The 24,371-nt window shown below is 49.2% G+C and overlaps 1 protein-coding gene across 1 annotated transcript in view; it reads left to right on the plus strand.

Moving 5' to 3' along the window:
- Positions 1 to 24,371, plus strand: part of PARD6G (par-6 family cell polarity regulator gamma) — a 77,048-nt gene that overhangs the window by 49,419 nt on the left and 3,258 nt on the right.

Genomic DNA, 24,371 nt, shown 5'->3' on the forward strand with positions numbered 1-24,371 from the left:
CAGAGGACAGCTGTGGAGACCGGAGGCAGGTGGAAATCCAGAGGGTGTGTCTTCAGCCCACCCATCCACGGTGATGCAGCCTCAGTGGGGCTCACCAGTGAGGAGGAGGGAACCGCTGTGAACAGGCAGCAGCCGAGGGAAGGAAGCCCTGCTTTCAAAGAGTGGCCCCAAGCCTGGGATGAAGCCTTCCTGTGCCGCCTTCCTCCAGGCCTGAGCTCTCAGCTCTGGAGATGCTTACTTGCTCCTGTTTACCTTTTCCTTCTCCTTCTCCTTCCTTCCCAAACTCTGGCCTGGCTCCCCGCACCGCAGACTGTTTCTCAGCCTTCTGCCTGTCTTGCCCCATCCTCTTTCTCTCTGGCTGCACTGGGCCAGGCTGGCTCCTTGCCCATCACTCCCTCCTGGTTCCACAGCTTAGAGGCAGGACTGGCCCCGACACGCTGCCCAGCCCCGCAGCAACCTCGGGGATCCTCGTCACATTCGTATTATGGTGCATCAAGGCGTGTCTCGTGGGCATCTCACACTGTGCCTTCTGTATGTTTGTGTCATTGGCCAGCTCCATCGCAGCCTGCTTGTTTCCCTTTAGCATCCATTCCTGCCTAAGATCCATCGCTGTTACCTGCCCACTCAGGGAGCCCTTAGAAGTGACTCCCATGTGGTCCGGAGACCACTGGCATCAGCACCCCAGGGAGGTGAGGGGCTTGTGAGCAGCTTGTCCCAGTTGCAGCCAGGACCCCCGGGTGAAGGTCAGAGCTGCTCCTCCAGCGCCTCGTGTTCATGGCGCCAGAATGCACCTATCCCTTCTACTCTCATAACAAATGCTCATTTAACAGTTTGAGGTTGACCAAGGACTTTCCAGCTATCATGTGACTCTCACAACAAACCAGGCTATATGATTGTTCTCATTCTGTGTATGATGAAACTGAAGCTTCAGAAAAGGTCAAAGCTTCCAAACATAATTCTCAACTGAAATTGTTTGGAATCTATTTATAATAGCCGCTGGTGAGGGCTGATCTGGCACCTTTCAACAAAGGATGTACGGGGTGACATCCAGGCATTTCACTGTGATGGGTGTGACATGTGACTGTCGGCAGTCAGAGGAAGCCCCAGCCTTGGGAGCTGGAACCGAGGTGGGCCCCCACCTCACGACCATGTTGTCTTCCTGTCACCAGGAGAGCCCTTATTTAGAATACAGTCAACTTCAGTGGGCGGAGAAGGCGATGGCACCCCACTCCAGTACTCTTGCCTGGAAAATCCCATAGACGGAGGAGCCTGGTAGGCTACAGTCCATGGGGTCGCGAAGAGTCGGGCACGACTGAGCGACTTCACTTTCACTTTTCACTTTCATGCATTGGAGAAGGAAATGGCAACCCACTCCAGTGTTCTTGCCTGGAGAATCCCAGGGACAGGGGAGCCTGGTGGGCTGCTGTCTATGGGGTCACACAGAATCGGACACGACTGAAGCGACTTAGCAGCATTAGCAGCAGCAGCAACTTCAGTGGGACCTCAGCGCAAGGTGTTTATCATGGGAATGGTTTACCTGTGCTGGTTTGGAGTCCAGAGATTAACATTTCCATCGTGAACTTTTCTCTTTTCCAGAGACGTAAGCAAGATTTGGATTTCCTCTTGCATAGTGATCTGTCTTCCTGTTTTTGCCCTTTTCTCTGTACTTTCCACCCTCTCCGGTGGGAAAGTGATTCAGCCCGGAGCCTCGTCTCTGTTAGACTCCACCTGCACCCGGGGTCTCATAAACCCGAGCTATCTTGTAGCATTTAACAGGTGCAGGCGGACATGAGGGCGATACTGACGGTTGGCACTGGAGCTGCTCACTCCTGCATTGTCTTCTGTGGGGACACCAGGGCAGGCCATGCCCCCGGCCCACCCACCACACTCCCCGTCCCGCGAGAACCACAGAGGGAGGGAGGTGCCCCGGAGAGCTGCGCCTTGTCGGCCTGCAGAGGAGAGAGAGTCCTGACACTACCCACATGGAAGGCTGTTTCATTGTGAGAAAGCACAGGCAACATCACACTGACCATTTTACCCTTTTTTGAGCGTGCGGGTCAGGGGCACTCAGCACATTCACACTGATGTGCAAACACCACCCACCTCCTAAACCTTTTTGTCTCCCAGCTGGAACTGCACCCATTAAAAATAGTGTGTTTTAGGGAGTTAAATCAAATGCCAAAAAGTACCTCTGTCCATATAAGTATAAATCCCTATAAAATGCCCATGGGGCATATTTATAGCTGATAAATGTCTACAGTCTTGTTACAATTTCTAATCCAAGGTGAGGGATTACACTTTTTCAAACAGTAAATCACTTAGGAAATAACTGTCACTTGCTAGTTGGAGTCGTCACGTCCCTGCAGAGATCCCACGCCTTCCTGGGGGCTGCGTCTGCAGCTGACCCTCCCCCTGGTTCCCCTGCACTGACTGCCCTGGCCTGGAGGCCGGCAGTGGGAGCTGTGCTTCTTCGACTTCAGCTGTATGTGGAGTCTCAGCAACTCCGGACACGTCAGGGCATCAGCAGTGACTCAGAAGGTCAAGCAGCCTAACTGGTCTTCCTCTTGCTGGGACCCCAGTGAGCTGGCAAGTGCAATCTGTGTCATGACATGTGTTTGCGTGTTGGGAGTAGAGTCCCCTGAGACACTGGGACCCCTCGGCCAACAGCTGTGCTGCCTGTCTGCCTCCCTGCAAACCTTCCTCCTTCTGCCTCCCAGACTCAGGAGAGGGGAGCCAGGTGACGGCCAAGCCCGCATGGCTCCCACCTGCAGCTAGTAAGCCTTTGACCTTGGAGCCACCCCAGTCTCTTTCAGCATCTTTTAGTGAATGAAATTTCTTTGTGCAGTTGACACTGAAGACACCAGATGCATGTTTCTGATGCTCAGGACCATCAGAGGGCAGAATCTGAGACTGAGGTTTAGATTCAGGGTTTGTCAGCGTGAAGAAGAGAACCCCCAAACCATCTCTCCAGCAGCTTTCTGGTGGCCCTCATTGTTGAGGCACTTGGGCACACTTAGCACACACTGATGGATCTCCTGCGCCGGCAGAATCAGTGGAATTGCCGTAATTCAGAAGGTGAGGGGACCCTGCACTCAGTGCGGCAGCTCCCTGGGCTTTGCATGAGGAGGTTTCCAGATCCCGCGGCCCTGGGTACTCCTCAGGCCCCTTGGGAGATCCCTGCCGACCACGCTCTGTCGTGAGGTGCTTCTGAAACTAAAATACGTCCTCCTCACCTTTGTTACTTTTTAAGTCTTCATCCACTGGTGCCACAGACCAGTTAACCTCGAGTGCTGTGAGCTGCGAGGTTGCGCTGCAGATGCTCTCTGCCAGGCCCCATGGTAACTGACTGGCAGGGGTCCTGGTGTCCCAAGAATGGGGGTGAGGGAGCTGCAGAGACTGTGTGTGTTTCACCAGGAGTCAGGCGTCAGGTTCAGGGCTGTTGTCACAGCAGGAACTCAATGAGCCCTGTTTCCTGCAAAAGGAGCTGGTTTTGTCGGGGAAGACTCCCGGGGCTGCGGAGCCTCACAGGCAAGCCTGGTGTCCTCGAGTCCATGGTCTCTCTGAGGGGGGTGACCTGTCCCTCCTTTACAACGGACAAACTTGAGTCCCAGAGAGGTCATGTGGCTTCTCAGAGGTTCAGGTGTCTCTGCGTCTCCTCCCACAACTGGAGCTGCGAGTGAAGGAGGCTGCAGCTCTCTGGGGCGGTCAGCAGAGGAGCTGGGCACTTGCACAAGCCTGGCCCACAGGCTGCAGTTTCCATGGGCCTAAAGACGGCATCAGAAAGTGTCCCTGGACAGACCACAAATTCCTCTGGAACGCAAGAAGGATGCACACTGTGGTTCCTGGCTGCCATGGCTTTTCCATCTTGGATGCCCGTGCTGTCCAGCCCCTCTGCTGACCTGGCTTGTTGCTGGGGTACCAGGCAGCTCTTGAGAAACAGCAGGAAGATGGCCTATTCAGCTCTTAAAATCTGGGTCCTCAAGACGTACTGAGGAGAAAACACAGAGTGCAGAATTTTATGCACACGATGCTACACTGAGCAGGGGGTAAGAGTCTGCGTTCATACCTGCTCATATTTGCACAGACAGACTCTGGGGTGATTGATAAATGAGCAAAGTCACAGCCTAGGGTGGGGGTGGGGAGCAGTGAAGGCTTTGGGGTTTGCTTCTGGGGTGATGACAGTGCTCTGGAATTAGGCGACAGTGATGGCTGCACAGCTGAGTGCACTGTTCTCAAGGGCCGCACCGAACATGGCTCAGCCAGCAGTGAAAGCGTCTTTTTGAAGCAGGTGTTTCACTTGACTTTGAGCCTCTGCCACATATATAACATGAGCTGGTCTTCGACTCTGCTCTGGATTCTTGGACTGAGGGTCCCTGTGAAGTTGTGTCTTCTGCAGAGTCTTCAGGGTGTATGGAGTAGAGGACCCAGGGGAGGGCTGGCCTGAGTGTGTGCAGGGTCCTGGGTCTGCTTGCGGGTATTCATCCTCAGGGGCTGCTGGTGAGGCACCTGGGTGGCATTGGTGGCCTTTGCCGTGGGCTCACGAGACAGACATCTGCCTGTTGGCATCACGCAGTGCCCAGCGGCCTCTGCTGAGAAAGGGCTGCTGCCGTGTGTGGGCACTCAGCGGGCGGGTGCTGTGAGGCTCACAGTGCCTGGAGGGCGCAGAGCTGGGCCAGCTGAGGGCAGGGGCAAGGGCCTGTACCCCCTGCCCGGCTGAGCTCTGGCACATCCGTGCCCTCCTCTGCTGTCGGGCCCAGCTGTGGGAATTGCTGAAGGAGGTCTGCTCTAAGTATGTGCTTTTCTGCCAACAGTTATTTTCAGCTGTTTGAATTACAGTTGTCCCTTCTGGTAACCGCTGTAGTGTCCTGTAAATACAGGCCGAGTCACAGCCCCAGGCAGGAAGGGCGGACACGTGGACGGCTCCACTCCTCCTGCTGGGGCCGGCGACCCCTGGGGCTTTAAGTGGCCGCTCGGAGGCAAGGGAGCCGTGGAACACGGCCCTTTCTCTCTGATTCAGTCCTGATACTCTTCCCACACCCTCTGCTCTGCAGCTGAACCAGGAGCCCACCATGAGCTGGTGGCAACCCACTGGCTCCAACATGGGTTGGAGAGCTGGCTTTTCAGAAGTGTCCAACCCCGTTCTGCCCCTGGCAGTCCCGTCCTGCTCGCAGACAGACTCCTGAGAGGCCCTGTGTTTTCCTTGGAAATTGAAGGTTCACGTTTCATTTCATCTGACCTCTTGCCTATTTCATAAAAACGATTAAATGTGAGAGAGTGGGAGATGGGGACAGCTCTTCCTGTCCATGTCCATGAAGTGGAGGGCCTGAATCAGGCTTAGCCCCCAACACAGTGTGCTGGGGCTGGTGAGACGAGACCCAGGGTCTTTCATGACTGTTAGTCTTGGGGTGTGGTGTCTGGACCACGAGCCAGCACAGCAGCCCCAGCTGGAGGTGAGGGTGGAGGAGGTGAGGGCAGAGGGCAGGGATGGCATCGGGGCCCCTGGTTCCAGGCTTCTGAAAGTGTGCCTTTTGGGAGAGACACCAGCTCCATCTCCTGATGCTTTGTGAAGCGATGGGTCCACAGGACGGCTGCTCACAGCCTGCTCCCCGGTTGCTGAGCTGGAGCTGTGGCTTAACCACACTGTAGGAGGGCACGGTGCTGAGTCTTCAGCTGAGCTTCTTGTCTGAGGTCAGCACCTCAGGCCCGGAGGCAGGAGGCTCCGTACAAGACCTGCCTGGGGACCCGGGGAGAGGGAGCGGGTCACTCGTCAGGGCCCCACTGTTAGCCCTTCTGCAGTGACGCTGAGGCTTGTGACCCGTGGAGGGCAGGACACAGTCCTGGAAAGGAAAGACTGCTCTCCCGCGACGGCCGGGGGTGGGAGGCGTGTTGCTGCGGGTTGGGGCGTGCGCGCCTAGCTGAGAAAGATGACTTCACCTGCCCTGGCCTCGCATGTGTCTGAGGCAGCAGCCCCGAGACACACCTGAGTGATTTCAGATCCCGGAGTAACCGAGTAAAAATGTTCCCCTCTAGTCAAAAATGTGACTGCAGCCCTCCAGCCAGGCTCTCCCTGTGGGCTAGGCTGTGGGCACAAGGCTGGGAGGCTTGGCAAGAAGTCCTCCCACATGGGCTAGAGGCGGGAACGGCGAGTTCCGATTGGTGCTTTGTGATCCGTCCCCCTTTGTGGCTTCTGCAAATATGTAAGAAATCGGGCAGTTGGCTCTGTGTTTCCCTTGACTCGGCATGTTCTTTATTAACCATCTGCCCAGGCTGGGTTGTCCTCCTCCCTCTTCTTCCCAAGAGGAGCAAATGGCCTGCAACCTTCAGGCTATTTGGAGTTGACATGGCCCCGAAGGTGGGAGGGGGCTGGGGCCGAGGAAGGAGAGAGCGCACCCTCCTGGCAGCCTCTGCAGCTTGTCTTGGGGGATGACATTCAAGGAAGCCATGCTGGATACCCCGAACTGTGTTCCCTGCCCCTTCTGTCTTAGATCCACGCCCTCTTGGAGCAGCAGAGCACTGGCCCCCAGCCCCTCCCATGTACCTGGTCTACACTGCAGGCCCTGGAGTCGGCACCAGGAGTGTCCCCAGAGGACCCATCCTCCTCTATCTTCCAGGCTGATCCTCACCACAAACCCAACCTCTCCTCTCCTCCCAAAGCCCCTCCTTCAGAAAACTGCTTAGGATTTCCTGTTCTCTGACCAGAAAGACATCACGGTGTGTTGCTGGGGCTCGTGGCCAGTTAGGGTCACTGGATTTAGAGATGCTGCCTGCAGCGACATCACAGAAGCGGGCCTGGGGTGGCTCACCATGCGTGTTGACCCAAAGCTCAGCAGCCTCACTTCCGGGAAGAGCCCACGGAGAGGCACGTAGAGTGGGGGCCTGTGGGGGGCCCCCACATAGAGCAGTTGGGGGGTCACATGGGTACGGAGGCCTATCCCTGCAGTGTGCACTAGACATTGCAGAGTGACAAAGACCTGTCCCACACAGACGGCACTCAAGATACAGTAAACAAAAAGAGCCGGCCGTGAACCGCACACACGCAGCACAGACCGAACTCTGTCCCAGAGCCGCACGTCGAAGCCCTAACCCCAACCTGAGGGTCTTCAGGAGGCAATTAAGGTTAAATGAGGTCACGGGAGGGGACCTGTGTCCTTCTAGAAAGAAGAGAGCCACGAGGGTACCCCCTCCACTGTGAAGAGGCCTCACAAGAATCCAGCACACAGCACCAAGTGCAGCTCCAGCCCCAGGACTAAGAATAAACTGCCTGTGGTGCTTTGCACAGCAGCTCCACCTGGCAAGCTAACACAGCTCCCCATTCCGCTCAAAACATCAAGTGTTACTGAGTGTATTTTCTACATTTGTGTCACGATGGTTAATCGTACATGTCAGCTTGACTGCCGTGAGTGACGCCCAGAGAGGCTGTGTCTGTGCTCATGTCTCCAGGAGAGATGGGCATCTGAACTGGGGACTGGCTGGGGCCAGTCTCCACCACCCCACCGGCCAGACGACCAAATGAGGACAAAGGTGAACCAGGGGGTCCTCTCTTCTGGGGCTGGAGGGTCTGCCTTTCCTGCCCTCAGACAGGGGGGTGCCCGGCCTCCATAAACACCACCATGAATCTCCTCTCCTGTCTGTGTCCACATGTGCTACCAGCTCCATGTCTCCGGAGAACCTCCCCACACAGACACGTGTTCGGCGCACGAAACAGCCTGGGAAAGTTTGCACGAGACATTTACTAGGGAGGAGCAGGAATGTCGGGGCGTTTTCTTTGTGTTTTGTGTATTTAATCCACTTGATCCAATCTGTTTAGTGTTGGCTCCCGACAGATGTCAAGCACTTTCTCTGTACATTGACTGAATGAACGAACCAGCAGGAGGGAGTGAGTCTTCCTGACGCTGTCTTCACTCCTGCCACCTCTGGAGCAGTGTGCAGGCGAGCACCGGGGTCCTGTACCTAGTGGTGTCTGCATCTAGCCTCAGAGGGAGGTTCCCTGGGCCTCGGGAGCCCTGAGGACTGAGGAGGAAGGGGTGGGACGCTCTTAGCCAGCTCGGCCTCCAGGAAAGGGTGATCCCAGCTGACGTGGCCTCTCCAGGCCTCAGGAAAGTCACCCAAGTGGCTCCTGGCCCCCTGACCTGCCTGTGTCTGTGGGCCTGAGGCTGGGCCCTGAGCACCTGGAGTGGGTTGGAGAGGATGGTTCAGACATCCTGGCTCCATGTGCCTTTGCTTTCTTGCTCTAGAGCCCCGGGGAGGTCGAGGGTGGCTCAGAAGGAGCAAACCACTCCCTGGGCTACAGTGACCCAGCTGGGCCTCAGCCTGGCTTCTTCCATGTCCTGAAGCCATAAAGCTTCACTGGTCATTGACCTCAGAGGTCCCACCAGCAATCTAGACCCTGAATCTCGGTGGAGAATCTTGGGTGCTGCCCAGAACTGGCCACGCAGGACCTAGCACTGCTCACAGTGGGCTTTGACAGCATCTCAGCCGACTCTTTGGGGAGCGGATCAAACGTCTCGCAGAACTTGGGCATGGCTTCCTCTTGGCAGAGAAAAGTGTTTCAGAGTTGACTTTATTTTCACTTTGAGGTGCTTTCAAGATTCATCTGTTTGAGGAAATTTTTAACAGAAAACACGGACGATGGTCTGAGTCTTGTCTTCCTGGTAAACTTGTTCAGCCTCCTGGCATGCATCACCCTCACACAAGGCTGGGAAACTGGGAGGGAACGCCGTGCTTCACTTTTCAAATTAGGACTCTATGCATTGTGTGGTTGCATTGCTCATATTCTCATCATGCCGGTTCCAGCAACTTCTATTAACGCATGGTATTTTGTGTTGGGCCTCTTCTGCAGGGCAGACAGAAAAGAGCTCCTAAGACCAGATCCCGCACACACGGTGTTATTTATGTTTCTGTTTTTTAGAACCAGGGCCATAGCTACTTTTGTTTGCTGCTTTACTTAGAAATGCACAGGGACATGACCCTGGGTTAGGCGATGGCTTCCTAAATATAATACCAAAAGCACACCCAACAGAAGGAAAAATAGATAAACTGGAATTCATCAAAATGTAAAACTTCTGTGTATCAGGGGACACTATCAAGAAAATGAAAACTGACAGAATAGAATATTTTCAAGTCATATACCTTATATTTGTATCTAGAATAGAAAGAAAACCCTCACCAATGACAAAAAGGCAAAGGACCTGAACAGACATTTCTCCAGAGAAGATATTCAGATGCCAATAAGCACATGAAAAGATGAAGACAACGAGAAACAAATGTGGAGAAACTAGAGCCTTCACGCCCTGCCGACAGGAATATAAAATAGCATAGCCACCACGGAAAATAGTTCAGCGATTCCTCAAAAAGTTGAAATTATGGTTAGCATACGACCCAGCAATGTCATCCCTAGCTATCTACCCAAGAGAAATGAGCACGTGTGTCCACACAAGAACACTCACACAGCACAGCTCACAAAGCCCCAGAGTGGAGACAAGCCAAGTGTCCATCAAGGAGGCGTGAACTTAAAAAATGCGGTCCATCTGTACAGCGGAATATTATTCAGCTGTAGATAAGAAATTAACTTGAAAATACAATGCTCACTGAAAGATGTCAGACACAGAAGGCCACATACTGTATGAGTCCACTTATATGAAGTGTCCAGACGACAGAGACAGACAGTAGACGAGCATTTGCTTGGGGCTGGAGGGAGGAGGTTGTCTTGAATGGTGTTTTTTTCTGGGGTAATGAAAATGCTCTGGAATTAGATAGTGGTGATGTTTCCACAACATTGTGAATTTACTAAACACCCCGGGATTATACATTTTTAAATTGGTTTAAATGGTGAATTTTATGTCATGTGAATGTTATCTCAAGAAAGCACACAACACTTTTTAAGGCAAACGTTCAGGGAAGGAACACGGGCTGGTGAAACACACAGCTGGGCGGTGCCACTTGGCGCTCCGTGCTGACACCCCTCCATGGACTGGGGCAGGTGTGGGGGCCTGCAAGCTCCTCTGTCTTAGAGATTTTGCAGGGGAGGAGGGTGGTGTGGAAATATCCTCCTGGGGTGGGGATACCCTCTAGCTGCGTCCATGCTCACCTGCTCAAGGGATTCACAGGGGAGCAGGCAGGCACGGCCTGAGACAGTTCTCATGGGAAGAAGATACACCGACAGTGGTGACCGAGCAGTGGGTTATGGCTTTGGGGTCTTTCGAAGGAAAATTTAAACCCTATCCTGCTGATTCCTTCCTTGTGTCTCCTTGTCAGGGCCAGCGACACACACTCCATGCCCTGGACTTGGGGTGGGGAGTGGCCTAAAGAATTCTATGTCCTAGTTACCAAAAACAGGACCCAGGGGGAAACTAGAGCAGCTGACCCTCTGTATCCGCGGTCTCACGTCCACGGATTCGGTTGAACTGAGGACTGAAGAGGATGCGGATGCAGAGCCCACAGACACGGAGGGCCAATGGCACTGGGCCATGTAAGAGGCCTGAGCCCTCAGACACCCAGGAATGACTTACTTCGTTTTGTTTTGTTTTTCGTCAGAAGAAAGCTTGTTGTCAAGCGCCCAGCCTTTCTGAAGCTCACATGAGAGGAGTTTACTTTGAAAGAACATGTTTTAAATTGAGGGAAGCCGGGCTAGAGGACTGGAGAGCTTGTTAGGGAGGGTTTCTCCCAACTGGTGCTCCAGCCTCCGCCCTGCAACCACCGCCGTACGAGTTGGAGGTGCTCCTTCCCACCTTCCCAGCTCTCGATGGGCACCTGTGCCCCACCTGTTTTCAGGTTTCTTTGGCTGTCTGCACACCTAGCTGACGGGTGTGTCTCAGCCCACCTGCCTGCGGCTGATGCTCACCTGAGCACCCCAGGGCAGCTTCCAGGCCCGTCACCTGCTTGGCAGATGTAGGACCTGAGGTGCTACTCTGCCGCGAGGTGGTTATAAGTGAGTATTTATAATAATAAGGGACCAAAGATTCTTAGAGTTTATCAAAAAGGGTGGATCCACAGGTGTGAATATAAGGAAGCTTTGTCACTCAGTCAGCTTTTGGGGTTGGGGGAGGAGGCTGCTGGCCGTCCCACAACCCAACCTATGTGGGAGGCAGAGAGGCTAGGAAGCTGGTTAGTCCCTGGCCCCGATGTAGGTGGAGGCCACTGCCTGAGACCTGCTGACCACCATCTGCAGTCTGGTCAACCGAGAGCCAGCCTCGGGGTTGACAGAGCCTGTCCTGCTGAAGTTGCAGGGGGGTGGGTGGGGGCAGGGGGCAGGTAGGCAACTAGCATCTCTCGTGGAAAGAGGAGGGGGGCGGGGAAAAAAAGTCAAGCAACTGGGAGCAGAACACAAGCACACAAGACACCTCTGTGCTGGTTAAAACAGATGTTGTCACCTGAGAAGCACAAGCCCCAGAAGCCAACTCTAGTTCACGGACACAGTTCAGGGCCCCTGCCTGCCCCGGACGTGGAGCTCACAGCCTCTGAGAAGGCCGCGCCCCAGGAGCCCTGTGAGCGGCCCTCAGCCCTGCTTCCTGTGCTCTCCTTCCAGGCTCCTGACACTGGTCTGTGGGGTCTCTGCAGATGGCACAGACAGTGGACCTGCCTCCTTCGTCCCCAAGATGGCCCAGTGACCCAGGGCTACCACGGCTTCCCTGCTGGGATGATTAGCAGAGACGCTTAGACATGTGCTGAGTGTCCATGGAAAGCCCCCCAGAGCCTGTGCACCCCCTGCTAGAACAGCTGTGTCTGCCGTCGGGAGGTGCCTGTGCACCCCCTGCTAGAACAGCTGTGTCTGCCATCGGGAGGTGCCTGTGCACCCCCTGCTAGAACAGCTGTGTCTGCCGTCGGGAGGTGCCACACCCTAAAGCAGCCCCTTCTTCCCAGAGAGAACTGAAATGCAGGTTTACCTCTAGGAAGGGTCCTAGGACCACAGCTCCAAGAGGGGCCCTGACTGGCCTGAGCCCAACCCTAGCCCCACCCAAGATCTTGGTTCCGGAACCAGCTGAACCATTGCGGGCAGGAAGGGACAGACGGCCACAGACTGGCAGGTGCCAGGCTGGCATTCGGCTCCCGAGCCGTGCGTTCCTTGATCCTTAGAGCAGTTTATGCAGAGCCTGACTCTGCATTTATTTTGAGTCATTTCTTTAAAATCCTCTTTAACTTCCTTTGATTCTGGAACCAGACCTGATAAAAGCAACCATGATGCCAAACCAATGCCTGGCGCATGATCAGTGTGTGGCCCTCGGGTGCCCCTGGAGCCATCCCACCATGCTTCCTCCCACAGGGGCTCAGCAAGCCTGGGGGCTGCACTCTTGGGGGAGATGGGGGCTAACAGGACAGCTTCCTTTGAGGAAAATGGGGGGTGGGGTGGTGGGGGCCAAGACGGAACATCTGGAAGTGGCATCTGAGTCCCTGCAGCCCAGCGAATCAGAGCTAGGAGTGGAGAGAGCTGAGTGCCTGGGGTTGGGAGGTGGGGGACCCTCCAGGGAGTTCTGATCGCTGCAGGAACTGAGTTTATCAGGGGCACTGAGGGGGAAAAAAACTAAGGAGACAGGTCTTGAGGCTTCAGGACAAAACTTGTGAGGAAAGAAAACTGCAGGAGTTTCAGATTCCTTTGCAATATGTGGCACATTTTGTTTTTCAGCTTATGTGGCAGACTTTTCAAATGTTGACGTTTCCAGTGTCTCTAAGAATAGACTCGTTCTGACTTGTGTTTGATCCAGCAGTGCAGCTCTTCCGGGAGGTTTCCATGTCTGCTTAATCATGGGCAGGGGAGCTGCTTGGCCTTAGCTACCCTGGACAAGCTCAGACTGGAGGCAGTATTTGCACGCAGCTGGGTGACGGCTAATTAAAGTCCCTGTGTGAGCTTCTCAACCCGTGGGGTACGCGTCACTGAAAGGTAGAAGGATGTTCTCGGGCCACTCCCCCTCCCCGCTGTTCCCCTCCGCGCTCTCATTTCTGTCTGGAATCCCTTTCATTTGTAGAATTCTTTTACGCAGAAGCCAGCAGTCTGCTTGCACCACTTCCTGTGCTGTGGGTCTGGGTGCTCCTCTGGTGACCATGCAGCAGCCATTGGGGCTCTCTTGTGATCCCGACAGCGATCACACTCATTCCTCAGCTCTTCCTTCTCTCCATGATGCTAACTCTGCTAGGAGGAAAGCAGACCGCCTCAGCTTGTGTCTGGAGAAACTGAGTCAGCAGCACAAGACAGAGGACAGTGGACCCGGCTTATTGGATGGCAGGCGGGGCGCCTGGAGAGGCCCTCTCCTCCCTGCAGGCCTAGCCTAATCGGCAGGAAAAGCTGAGGACACCCCTCTGAGCACCAGGGCAGGGGCTTTCTGTCAGATGGGCAGAATGTGCCTTGGTTTCTACATTTGTCTGGAGCTTCCCAACTTGAGCAGTTACAAGAACAGAGGGGAGTGGGTGGGTGGAAGTGTGGCCTGTAGGCGTGAGGTGTCTGGGTGCTGAGGTCCGGCACGGCCTGGCCAAGGCCACAGCCACCTGCCTCCCACACTTTATTTGAGGGCTTTTTATTGTCTCATTGATCTGTGTCTGTTTTGTGCCAGTACCATATGGTTTTGGTTAGTATAGCTTTATAATAGCCTGGACTCAGGGAGCATGTTACCTTCAGCTCTGTTCTTCTCAAGATTGTTTTGGCTATTCAGGTTTTCTGTGTTTCCATACATATTTTTTAATTACTTGTTCTAGTTCTGTGGAAAGTCTCATGGGTATTTTGACAGGGATTGCATTACATCTGTAGATTGCCTTGAGCAGTACGGTTATTTTCACAGTATTATGATGACTCTTCCAATCAACAGCGTATGTTTCCTTCTGTCTGTGTCATCATCAACTCCTTTCGTTAGTGTCTTCTAGTTTTCCAAGCACAGGTCCTTTACCTCCTGGGATTTATTCCTATGTAATTTATTCTCTTTTGATATGACTATTTTGAATATTAATTTTGTATGCTGCAACCTTATTGAATTAATTGATGAGGCCTAGTAAGTTTTTGGTGGCATCTTTAGGATTTTCTATGTATAGGATCATGTTATCTTTAAATAGTGACAGTTTTATTTCTTTCCAATTTGGATTCCTCTTTTTGCTTTTTCTTGTCTGCTCTGCTTAGGACATCTAATACAATGTTGAATATAACTGGTGAAATTTGGCAATCTTGTTTTCTTCCTCATCTTAGGGAAAATGCTTTGAGCATTTCACTATTGAGTATGATGTTATGTGTGGGCTTATCCTATATGACCTTTCTTCAGTTCAGTTCAATCGCTCAGTCGTGTCCAACTCTTTGCGACCCCATGGACTGTAGCACGCCAGGCCTCCCTGTCCATCACCAACCCCGGGAGTTTACCCAAACTCATGTCCACTGAGTCGGTGATGCCATCCAACCATCTCATCCTCTGTCGTCCCCTTCTCCTGCCTTAAATCTTTCCTAGCATCAGCGTCTTTTCAAATGAGTCAGCTCTTTGCATCAGGTGGCCAAATATTGGAGTTTCAGCTTCAGCATCAGTCCTTCCAATGAACATTCAGGACTGATTTCCTTTAGGATGGACTGGTTGGATTTCCTTGCAGCTCAAGGGACTCTCAAGAGTCTTCTCCAACACCACAGTTCAAAAGCATCAATTCTTTGGCACCCAACTTTCTTTATACTCCAACTCTCATATCCATACAAGACTACTGGAAAAACCATAGCCTTAACTAGACGGACCTTTGTTGGCAAAGTAATGTCTCTGCTTTTTAATATGCTGTCTAGGTTGATCATACCTTTTCTTCCAAGGAGTAAGTGTCTTTTTATTTCATGGCTGCAGTCACCATTTGCAGTGATTTTGGAGCCCAAAAAAATAAAGTCTGACACTGTTTCCACTGTTTCTCCATCTATTTGCCATGAAGTGACAAGACTGGATGCCATGATCTTTGTTTTCTGAATGTTGAGCTTTAAGGTAACTTTCCACTCTCCTCTTTCACTTTCATCAAGAGGCTCTTTAATTCTTCTTCACTTTCTGCCATAAGGGTAGTGTCATCTGCATATATGAGGTTATTGATATTTCTCCCAGCAATCTTGATTTCAGCTTGCACTTCATCCAGCCCAGCGTTTCTCACGATGTACTCTGCATAGAAGTTAAATAAGCACAGTGACAATATTCAGCCTTGACATACTCCTTTTCCTATTTGGAACCAGTCTGTTGTTGCATGTCCAGTTTGAACTGTTGCTTCCTGATCTGCATACAGGTTTCTCAAGGGGCAGGTCAGGTGGCCTGGTATTCCCATGTCTTTCAGAGTTTTCCACAGTTTATTGTGATCCACACAGTCAAAGGCTTTGGCATAGTCAATAAAGCAGAAATAGATGTTTTTCTGGAACTCTCTTGCTTTTTCCATGATCCAGCAGGTGTAGGCAATTCGATCTCTGGTTCCTCTGCCTTTTCTAAAACCAGCTTGAACATCTGGAAGTTCACGATTCACATATTGTTCAAGCCTGTCTTGGAGAATTTTGAGCATTATTATGCTAGCATCTGAGATGAGTGCAAATGTGCGGTAGTTTGAGCATTCTTTGGCATTGCCTTTCTTTGGGATTGGAATGAAAACTGACCTTTTCCAGTCCTGTGGCCACTGCTGAGTTTTCCAACTTTGCTGGCATATTAAGTGCAGCACTTTCACAGCATTATCTTTCAGGATTTGAAATAGCTCAACTGGAATTCCATCACCTCCACTAGCTTTGTTCGTAGTGATGCTTCCTAAGGCCCACTGGACTTCACATTCCAGGATGTCTGGCTCTAGGTGAGTGATCACACCATTGTGATTATCTTGGTCATGAAGCTCTTTTTTGTACAGTTCTTCTGTGTATTCTTGCCACCTCTTAATATCTTCTGCTTCTGTCCATACCATTTCTGTCCTTTATTGAGCCCATCTTAGCATGAAATGTTCCCTTGGTATCTCTAATTTTCTTGAAGAGATCTCTAGTCTTTCCCATTCTGTTGTTTTCCTCTATGTCTTTGCACTGATCACGGAGGAAGGCTTTCTTATCTCTCCTTGCTATTCTTTGGAACTTGGCATTCAAATGGATATATCTTTCCTTTGCTTGTCACTTCTCTTCTTTTCACAGCTATTTGTAAGGCCTCCTCAGACAGCCATTTTGCTTTTTTGCATTTCTCTTTCTTGAGGATGGTCTTGCTCCCTATCTCCTGTACAATGTCACGAATCTCTGTCCATAGTTCATCAGGCACTCTATCAGATCCAGTTCCTTAAATCTATTTCTCACTTCCACTGAATAATCATTAGGGATTTGATTTAGGTCATACCTGAATGGTCTAGTGGTATTCCCAATTTCTTCAATTTAAGTGTGAATTTGGCAATAAGTTCATGATCTGAGCCACAGTCAGCTCCCAGTCTTGTTTTTGCTGACTCTATAGAGCTTCTCCATCTGTGGCTGCAAAGAATATAATCAATCTGATTTCAGTGTTGACCATCTGGTGATGTCCATGTGTAGAGTCTTCTCTGTGTTATTGGAAGAGAGTGTTTGCTGTGACCAGTACATTCTCTTGGCAAAACTCTGTTAGCCTTTGACCAGCTTTGTTTTGTACTCCAAGGCTAAATTTGCCTATTACTCCAGGTGTTTCTTGACTTCCTACTTTTGCATTCCAGTCCCCTATAATGAAAAGGACATCTTTTTTGGGTGTTAATTCTAGAAGGTCTTGTAGGTCTTCATAGAACCATTCAACTTCAGCTTCTTCAGCATTACTGGTTGGGGCATGGACTTGGATTACCGTGATATTGAATGATTTGCCTTGGAAACGAACAGAGATCATTCTGTCATTTTTGAGACTGCATCCAAGTACTGCATTTCGGACTCTCTTGTTGACTTTGATGGTTCCTCCATCTCTTCTAAGGGATTCTTGCCCACAATAGTAGATATAATGGTCATCTGAGTTAAAATCACCCATTCCAGTCCATTTTAGTTTGCTGATTCCTAGAATTTCAACATTCACTCTTGCCATTCTCCTGTTTGACCACTTCCAATTTGCCTTGATTCGTGGACCTAACATTCCAGGTTCCTATGCAATATTGCTCTTTACAGTATCGGACCTTGCTTCCATCACCAGTCACATCCACAGCCTTGTCTAACGCAATGAAACTATGAGCCATGCCATGTAGGGCCACCCAAGGCAGACAGGTCGTGATGGAGAGTTCTGACAGAATGTGATCCACTGGAGAAGGGAATGGAAAACCACTTTAGTATTCCTGCCTTCAGAACTAAACCATACTTGCTTCCCTGGGATGAATCCTGTGTAATCGTGGTGTATGATCTTAATATATTGTTGGGTTCAGTTTGCTAACATTTTTTTGAGAATATTTGTATCTATGCTCATCAGAGATATTGGCCTATAATTTTCTTTTTTGATAGCTTTTTCTTGATGAGTCTTGCTAAAAATTTATCAATTTTATTTATCTTTTCAGAGGACCAGCTCCTAGTTTCATCTGTTCTATTTTTTAAGTCTCTATTTCATTTATTTCTGCTGATCTTTATGATTTATTTCCTTCTACTAACTTTGGGTTTTGTTTGTTCTTTTTCTAGTTCCCTTGTGTGAAAGGTTAGGTTGTCTGAGATGTTTCTTGCTTCCTTAGGTAGGCTTGTATTACTGTAAACTTTTCTTACGTTTGCTGTGTCCCATAGATTTTGGATCAGTGTGTTTTTATTTTCATTTGTCTCCAAATATTTTTTTATTTCATCTTACTAAAGATCCATTGGTTCTTTAGTAGTATATTGTTTAGCCCCTACATGCTTTTGTCTTTTGCTGTTTTTTTTTTTTTTCTTGTAGTTGGTTTTGTCATCTCATAGCATAGTGGTTGGAGAAGATGCTTGACATGATTTCAATGTTTTAAAATTCAGACTTATTTTATGGCCCAGCATGTGATCTATCCATGTGCACTTGAAAAGAATGCATATTCTGATGCTTTTGGGTGGAATTATATAAGTCCGTGTAATCTAATGTGTCATCTAAGACCAGTTTCCTTAATGATTTTCTGTCTGATCTGTTTATATTGTTGTTGTTTAGTTTCTCAGCTGTGTCTGACTCTTTGCAACCCCATAGACTACAGCCTGCCAGGCTCCTCTGTCCATGGGACTTCCCAGACAGGAATACTGGAGTGGGTTGCCATTTCCTTCTCCAGGAGGTCTTCTCAACCCAGAGACTGAACCCACATTTCCTGCACTGGCAGGCGGATTCTTTACCACTGAGCCACCAGGGACGCCCTTGCTGATGTTAGTGGGATGTTAAAGACCCTCACTATTACTGTGCTGCTGTCAGTTTCTCCCTCTGTGTCTGTTAACATTTGCTTTCTGTATTTAGGTGCTACCGTGTTGAGTATGTATATATCTACAACTATTATATCGTTTTACTTGGGTGATACCTTGATCATTACTTAATGTCGTTCTTTGTTACTTGTTACAGTCTATCTTAACATCGATTTTGTCTAGTATTCTTATTTTGGCTTTATTTCCATTTCCGTTTGCATGGAATAAATTGTCTATCCCCTTTCAATCTGTGTGTGTTCTTAGATATGAAGTGAGTCTCCTGCAACATATACATGGCTCTTGTTTTTGTAGGCATTCAGCCATTCTGTATCTTTTGATTGAAGGATTTAGTCCATTTACATTGAAAGTAATTATTAATAGGTACATACTTATTGTCACTTTAGTTAATTTTGAGTTGCTTTGTGCCAGGGTCCAGCCCCGGCTGATCCAGGGTATTCGAAGGAGAGACGGCGTAGGCGACCTATTTATTTAAATATTTATCAAAGATATAAAGAGTAATAGAATGAGGATAGCTCAGTGAGGAAATTCAGTGGAGAAAAGAGGCTGAGTAGCTTGGTTTACGCGGGAGACCAATAAAACTTCAAGACAAGAAGTTTGCACCACTTACGTAGGCTGCAGGCATCCTTCCGTTCTCCCGAAGGAGAGGAGACACTGAGGCCTCCCTGGTCGGATCTTAGAAGCCCAGGCATAATTAGTAAGCATGGCAGGTTCCTCACTCCAGATGGAGACTCAGCCAGAATTTGAGAGAGAGAGAGTGACATGGGGAGACCAAGTTCAGTGAACAAGGCCCACACTTTATTTTCCAAAGTAGTTTTTATACCTTAAGTTATGCATAGAGGATAATGGGGGAAGGGGTAGAGTCATGCAAGGACAGCAGTTCCTGATCCTAATCGAAGCCAGGCTTTCAAACTTATCATATGCAAAAGTTTAGGTGATTTACATCATCTTCTGGCCAGGAGGCCTGTTAACATTTTAAGAAACTTATTTTTCTCTAAAAGTGATTACTCTAAAGTCAGGCGCCAGCCTCCAAAAAAGCATTGGATAAAGTTGCATTCCTATAGGGCAAAGGTGAGGTGGGCTCAATCAAGAAAAGAATTAACTCAAGGGTCCAAGGTTACAAACATTGAGGCTATTACTTACATTTCTATACACCCATTATATCAATCAATACACTGCCAAGGACACAGTAGGTAAGGGATACGGAAACTTAGCAGCAAACATTGGCCCAACAAGTGAAAAACCCTTCACCAATACAATTTCTAATCAATCTTTTCACTGCTCAAAGGAATCTGTATTTAAACAGTTTAAAACATGTCATGCCTCTCACAGTTGGGAGGCTCTGAGCAATAGCATGTGGCCGGAAAAACCTATTCAGGCAGGCTAGAGGATTTCCAAAGGAGTTTGTAGGTTGAAACACTGTCACACCCAGGAATTATTAACTGGAGCTGTAAGCTAACTCTTTTTTCAGAGAGAGGTAGTGGGGGACAGCCCCCAGTAAAGTCAGAGGTGTAGGTGAGAGCACAAAGCAGAAAGTAGGCAGACTCTGGTTTTCAGGGGTAGATGCTTGAGAATTTCCAGGGGGACTCCTGAGGCTCGATCTCACCTTTGCGTATGCCGAGCCTCCTTCCTCATGACCTTTGCCACGGGCGGAGTTCCTCACGCTGGCTCCTGGCAGTGATAGACTTCCACTTGAGCTATTCCAGATCCTGAAAGATTATGCTGTGAAGGTGCTGCACTCAATATGCAATATGCACTCAATATGCAATATGCACTCAATATGCAATATGCCGGCTCCCGGCAGCTTTGTAGCTCTTTTTTGATCCTTTCTTCTTTTGTTCCCTTGTCTTTTGATAGTATCTTTAATGTTATGTTTGAAAATTTTTCTCTTTTGTTTGTGTTATAGGTTTTTGGTTTGTGGTTACCATGAGGGATGATAAGTTGTTGATCTTGCAATTCCAAACACATTTAAACAACTGCAGTTTTACTCCCCTCCCCCAATTACTGTTTGACATCACATTTTACATATTTTTTGTTTTTCTATCCCTTAACTACCTATTGCAGATACAGATGATGTACTGCTTTTGTCTTTTAACTTTCCTACTACCATTGTATGTGGTAGGTTTACTATCTTTCCTATATATTTGGTTTTACTGGTGAGCTTTCTTCCTTTCATAGTTTTCATGTTTCGAGTTGTAGTCTTTTCTTGTGTGCTTAAAGAAGTCCTTTTAACATTTCTTGTAAGGCTGGTTTCATGGTGCTGAACTCTTTTAGCTTTTGCCTAGCTGTAAAACTTTTGATTTCCATCAGATCTGAATGAGAACCTTGCTAAGTAGAATATTCTTGGTTGTAGGTTTTTCCCTTTCATCACTTTAAATATATGGTGCCACTCCCTTCTGGCTTGCAGAGTTTCTGCTGAAAAGCCCCTTGTGTGTTGCTTTTGTTTTTTCCTTTAATATTAATGCTGCCATTAATATTCTCTGCCACGAATATTCTCTTCATCACAATTTCTGCCATTTTAATTACAAATTATCTTGGTGTGGTCCTCTTTGGATTGATCCTGCGTGGGCTTTCTACTTCCTGGACCTGGATGTCTGCTTCCTTTCCCAGGTTAGGGAAGTTTCCAGCTAGTATATCCTAAATGTATTTTCAGCCCCTTTTTCTATTTCTGGGGCCCCTTTGATGCAAATGTTAGTATAGTTGATATTATCCTAGAGACCTCTTAAACTATCCTCATTTTATTTTTTTATGTTCAGCTTGCACTACTCTGATTTCCATTGCTCTGTCTACCAGCTCGCTGATCCAGACCTGTATCATTTAATCTGCTGTTGATTCCTTCTAGTGTATTTTCATTTTAGTTATTGTATGTCTCTGATCATTCTTTATATTTTCTTGTTTTTTGTTTAAAATTAATAACTTTTCAATCTGCTCATCCATTCTTCTCCCAAGTTCTTTGATTACCTTGATGATATTACCATGAGCTATTTACCAGGTAAATTGCTTATCTATTTCTCTTGGTTCTTATGGGTTGTTTTTTTTTTTGTTTTTTTTTTTTCATTTGGAATCTGTTCCTCTATTGCCTCATTTTGCCTAATTTGCTGTTTTTATTTCTGTGTATCTCATATGTTGGTTACATTTCCTGATCTTAGAGAAGCAGCCTTTTTTAGGAGATGTCATGCTCCTCGCAGCACACACCTCTCTGGTCACCAGAGCAATATGCTGCGTGAGGGCTTGTGGGCTCTTCTGTTGCAGCAGGATGACCCTATGGGCAGTCTGGTAGGTGCAGCTGGCCCTGTCTGCTGGTTTGCCAGGCTCTACTGTGGGTGGAGACCACTGGCCTCTGGGTGGCAGAGCCAGGTCACAGGGCAGCTGGCTGCAGAACCCTGCCTGCCTGCAGGTCTAGTGCTCACTGTTGGGTGGAGCCTGGTTCCAGGGTGGATGGCTGCAGAACCAGATTTCCTGGATCTAGTGTTGGCCTGTTGGTGGGTAGGTTCTCCAGTATCCCAAAGCTGATACCGGCCTGCTGGTGAATGGGACTTTCTCCTTGGGCAGCTGGCTGAGGATTCTAAGGTATCTCAGAGCTGCTGTTGGCTTTAAGGTAACTGATTCTGGGGACCGGGGGTCCAGGGGTTAGTTCTGGCTCACTGGTGGTTGAAGCCAGGTCCTGAGGCCTCTCACTGAAAGGCCATTGGGGTTTCATAGCAGGTTTCATCCCACTGTTGGTGGGGGTGAGGGGGGCATTGATGGCTGGATCCTGAGATATCCTGAGACTGTGGCCAGTTTGCTGATGGCCTGAGAGCTGATAAGGCAAGCTGCAATAATCCTATGGCCAGTGTCCACCCACTGGTGGGTGAAGCTGGGTCCTGGAGTCTCTGGTTGTGGTGTTCCTGGGGCTGGTGTCTGTCTGCTGGTGGCCAGGGCTCAGGGGGCTCTGAGGCTCATTGGTGAGCAAAGCTAGGTCCTGGAGTCTCTAGCTGCGGTGTTCCTAGGGGAACCCTGGCTGTAGCTCCAGTGTGTGGTGCCAGGGCCTTCTGGTGGAGAAGGTGTTTGCAGGAGTAGCTGTGGACTCAGGGGGTCTTTAGGCAACCTGCATGCTGGTAGGTGGGGCTGTGTCCCTGCCCAGCTCCCAGTGCTGGTGCCTTCAGACTGTTGGGCAGGGGATGGGCTGGGTCCTGAAGCTAATAAGCTAGAGGGAGAAGTCAAAGATGGCACTTTCTAGTGCTAGAGTCCATGTGACAGAATGAGTTCCCCTAAATGGCGGCCACCAGCATCTGTGTCCCTAGGGTGATCTGCAGTCACCTTCTACCTACCCAGGAGACTCTCTGAGATCAACAGGTGGGTCTGCCCCAGCCTCCTTTCATATTACTGCTTCTGGGTTCTGGAGCATGTAAAATTACATTGTGTCTTAATTAAGTTTGATTATATTGTCATCTTGGGTCTCTTTGACTTCTTCGAGTTCGTTGAGCATGGGCTTTTACATTTGCACATTTCATCACATTTGGGAGTTTTTAGCCATTATTTCTTCAAATAGTCCCTCCACCCTTTTCTGTTCTCCTGCTGCTGCTGCTGCTGCTGCTGCTGCTAAGTCGCATCAGTCGTGTCCAACTCTGTGCGATCCCATAAATGGCAGCCCACCAGGCTCCTCCATCCCTGGGATTCTCCAGGCAAGAACACTGGAGTGGGTTGCCATTTCCTTCTCCAATGCACGAAAGTGAAAAGTGAAAGTGAAGTTCCTCGTTGTGTCCGACTCTTAGCGACCCCATGGACTATAGCCTACCAGGCTCCTCCGTCCATGGGATTCTCCAGGCAAAAGTACTGGAGTAGGTTGCCATTGCCTTCTCCGCTTCTCCTTCTGAGAGTTTCACAAACTACACGTCAGTTTGCTTAATGATGTCCCGGTGATTGCTTAGGCTCTGTTCACTTTTCTTTAACCTTTTGTTGTTTTTCCTCAGAAAGGATAATTTCTACTGTCCTGTCTTCAAGTTCACTAATTCCTTCTTCTGCCTGCTCAAATCTGCCTTGGAATCCCCCATTCACTACTTTCCATTATTGTAATTTCATCTCCAGAATTTCAATTTAGTTTCCTTTTAGGTTTTCTATCTCTCTCTTGATATTTCCATTTTGTTCACACATTGTTTTCTTGATTTGCCCTATATCTTTTTGTTTTTAATCATGTCTTAGGCCATTGTTTTAAAGTCTTTGTCTAGTAAATCTGCCATCAGGTTGTTTCGGGGCCCGTTTCTACTACGATTTTCCTTTGAGTTGGGGCACACTCTTGTTTCTTTGTAGGCTTTGTGATTCTCTGTTGTTGCTGAACAATGGGGATTCATAATGTGGTAGCTCTGGAAATTATATTGTACCCCTTCCCCAGGATTTGCTATGGTTGTTTTTCTAATTTTTTTTTAATTGTTGTAGACTGTCTTTGTGCTGAGTGTCAGCATTAAAGTGTGAACTTAAGGTCTTCTAAGGTCCTTTCTGAGCCTTTCCTTGAGCATGCACAGTCACTTTCTAACTTTCCCTATATATGCAGCTGTTTTTAATGTCCTGGACTTTAAGCTTTGGCTCCCAAAGTGGGAAAAGGTGAAAAATGAAGGGAGAGAAAGGGTGCCAGTCCTCTCACTCTCTGGAATGTTCCTTCAGGTGGAAGGGGAGGGGCTTGCAACAACACAGGGAGGTGCAGCAAAAGCCACCCACCCGTCTACACCTTTGTGATGAGAAGGATCAATCAGTAGTCAGAGAAGATACCTGATGTTTGGAGGACAGGTCCCACAGACTGCTCCAGGATCAGTGCACAGCTGCCTGCCAGGGTGCTGGGGGTGGACTAGGTAGCTGCTACTGCACTGAGAGTTGAATTACCCAGAACTGAGTTCAATTAGCAGCCAGCTCTTCCCTTGGAAGGTGAGCCTTCAACAGACTCTCAAGTTCCAAATTAGTTACATCAGACAGACTCTGCCCCTGCCATTGCTGTCCAGGTGGGGGGCCATTCCTGGTGTCCCTGCTCCACTGTCACTGCAGAATCCAGCCAGGCACGTTTAAACCTTGCATCTACTGTTAATTGTCTTAACCTTTCAACCATTCTGTT

Source organism: Bos taurus, chromosome 24 (assembly GCF_002263795.3).
Source record: "Bos taurus isolate L1 Dominette 01449 registration number 42190680 breed Hereford chromosome 24, ARS-UCD2.0, whole genome shotgun sequence".
Classification (NCBI taxonomy): Eukaryota; Metazoa; Chordata; class Mammalia; order Artiodactyla; family Bovidae; genus Bos; species Bos taurus.